The sequence below is a fragment of the Martes martes genome, assembly GCF_963455335.1.
Source record: "Martes martes genome assembly, chromosome: 10".
In the NCBI taxonomy this organism is placed as follows: Eukaryota; Metazoa; Chordata; class Mammalia; order Carnivora; family Mustelidae; genus Martes; species Martes martes.
In genome coordinates, this window is record NC_137898.1 from 12034399 (window position 1) to 12037833 (window position 3435).

The window sequence follows — 3435 nt, forward strand, 5'->3', positions numbered from 1 at the left end:
TTGACTGGGATTTAAAGAGCACTGGTTTCACCCTAATGATGAGGAAAAGCTGGATAAAAACTACAAAATCATAAGTTTTTGGAACTCACTAGAGAACTGAGAGCACAGGACAACCGAGTAGGCTGAAAGCCGAGAGAAAAGAAATGACACACAGACTGTCTTACCTGTGGCAGAGCATAAGAAGAACAAGGTGGCTTCCATACCAACAGGTAAGAAATTAGTTATAATTGTATTAAATTACCGAAGATTGAATGTGAGTTAGTGTTACAGTAGGAAGCCCCTGGAGCTCCAGACACAGGAGTCCTATCCACAACTCCTGGAGAGGGACAGGAAATTGTCCTGAGCTCGGGATCCTATTTCAACATTAGTAAATGTATGCTACCACAGGGGGAATGGTAGGAAATACTCTTCCATGCAATTTCTGCCATAAAGATGAGGCTAAGGTTCGCTGCCATGAGGAGGAGCGACAGGCATGCTGGGGAAGAGCCCCTCTCAGGCATGGAGGTCCTGCTTAAGACTGGAGGCCAAATCAGGACAAGAGAGAATTTGCCCTGTTCCCACACCATCAGCCTGGAAAGTACCAAGTGACAAGCTTTTTCTCTCAGATACTAAGTACGGCCACTTCCTTCAACAAGTGTTCAAGAAATATGGGCTTCAGAAAATCTTTCTTACTTTCATGGTTTAGAACTTTCTCTCTCCATCATGGGAAGGAAAACAGTTTGGGGCATTTTGAAAAAGTGAGCCTGGTCTTGTCTCATCTGTTTTAACTTCCAAGGTCTCTGGCTTGTCCAACAGAAACATCTATCTTCCACTCCAGAATCAGCTCTTGCAAAGACAGAAGTGATTTGCCCTGATCCCTTTCTTCTGTGATCAATCACATGCTGACAATCGGCTGCCTGACCATATTTTGGTAACATTTTATCATGTGTTTATTTGGAGGGAGCAGGAGTTCAGACTGAGGCAAGCTTCATCTAACATGGTGATGTGAATATGCATACATAGGAGTATAGGATAAACTCATCAGAAAAGTCCAAAATGGGTTTTGTGGATTTAGTGAATTAAGTGATACAGTAAGAGTTTTTTGAAGGCAAGGCACACACATTTCTTCAGTAGAACAACATGGGAAAATTTTTAAAAATTTTTCTCTCTGTCATTTCATAAATATGAGCCTCATGGAAAAGGACTAAACCTAGAGCACCAGAAAAGAATTATTTCCACTAACTATCTATACATGCATAATTCATTGTATTCAATTACTCTTTCTTTATTTAATAAAATATTTACATATGCTTAGCATGTATCAGGAACTTCTTTAAGCAATTATTGTCTAAGCCATTATAATTATGTATATCTAAACAAAGAAAAGATGTAATTTCATTTCTGCTTCAGTTTTGAAAGCTGGAAAAAAGCATTGTTCCCGGGCGCCTGAGTGGCTCAGTTCGTTAAGTGACTGCCTTCAGCTCAGGTCATGATCCTGGAGTCCCAGGAACACCTTCCATATTGGGCTTCCTGCTCAGCAGGGAGTCTGCTTCTCCCTCTGACCCCCAACCCTCATCCTCTCTCTCTTTCTCTCAAATAAATAAAAATCTCAAAAAAAAAAAAAAAAAGCATTGCTCCCACACTGATGATAAGAAAAGGCTGGATAAACTACAAATCATACATCTTCTGGAACTCATTAAGGATCTGCAGGCACAAGGCAACACACCACCCTGAATTCCAATTAAGGAAGAGCACCTCTTCAATAAGAGAGGACACACAGACTCATGGCCGAGCAGGGGAAGAACTTAATATTTTCTCAAAGCCCTGAAGAGTGAGTGCCGTATTTACTCCTCTTTCTAGATACAAGAACAGAAGCATGGAAAGAGGAAACAGTTTGTCCCAGGACATCTAGTAGGGAAGTGGTATAGTCAGGATCTCAACCCTGTTGGTTTAGCCCAATCATCCTCCCTCTGAGCCACTATGTGATGCTGCTTCTGTCATCATCGCCTGGACCTGCACCCAGCACCCAGAGGAAAACACATAAGTAGAAATAATGCCACTGCTCCTGAACCTTTCTCCTTGTATTTGGTCCCAAAATGTGTGAGAAGATTTGTAACTGTATTTTCATAGAACAGAGCAAGGATAATAACCACAGAGTTGAGGAAGAGCATGAAAAATTCTTGGTTACTTGATACAACAACATTTTTGTCAGCTGGGGAAACCACCCAGAGAGGTTAAGAGACTAGTTTAAGATACGGGTGGTAGAGACCCAAATCTTGACTGACTGAGTGTTAAGGCTGAAAGAGACAGAGGCTTAGGGCTTTGGGGTCTGGGGCTGGGGCACAGGGGACACTACCCTTTTGTTGTAGTCAGCCTTTGTGAGATGTGGACTCTATAGGGACCAAAATATCCACTCTGCTGATAGGGACAGAGCAGTTTCAGTGACCTCTGGTCTTAGAGAAAGAGTAAGGAATGATTATAATGACGTCAACCTTACGAGATAAAATTGAGAATTGGTATTCTGGGAATCAAGACTCCTAGAGAGGGCAGAGAGAAATATGTGCAGACCTGTGTTCTGCTGTGTCCATGGACTGAAGGAGCACACGAGCCTTTTCAACATTCTCTCTCGACACTAATCACTTCTGTCTCTGCTCCTCTGTTGGGAACGACTCTTCTTCCCATCATAATGAAACTAACCACTAACCTGGTGAACAAGGATAAAGGTGATGAGGACAAGGACCTAGAGAGTGTCAAACTTCCCTCCTTGGTTGTTTTACACAGAGGTGCTGAGACTCAAAATATGTTTTCTATGAACCATCCTTTCTTTCCTGAGAATGGTAGAACAAATGCTAATGTTGGGGTAGTGGGCACTTTTCAGAGGAAAAAGGCTCTGGGTTTAAACTCTATCTAATTCAGCCACACCGAGCCTCAGTGTCCTCCTCCATAATAATGAGACTAAGAAGTGTCCCCATTGAGGCATTGGGATGTTTAACCACAGCTTCAAAATGGGCAGGGGAGAGGGCACAGCTTATCCTTAAATAGGAGGATCCTAACAACTTGAGTCACTCCATGCAAATATTTTCTCTTCTGCACATGTGAAAGAAAAGAGACCAGATTCTACAAATCAGACTTCATCCTTATCTTATCACCCTGTTCTCACTGCAGGTACTTGGGAATGGGAAGGAGAGGTAAAAGGTGTGGCTTATGCAACATGCCCCTCCTTCTGGTACCTGGTCTTTTGGTATCACACAGCTTTGGGACTGCAGAATCATGGGGCCAAAGAGCAACACGGTGTTCTGGAAAAAAGCAGCTCGGGTGGCACATGGCCAGCCTCTCCCCCCTCCAAAGCTAGCTCCCTCAACAAGAGTGCCAGAGAAGAAGGGTTGGATTTCAAAAGAGCTGACACACAGATTTTTTTTTTTTGCTTAAGTGCAAGGTCCACTACCTCCACTCAGC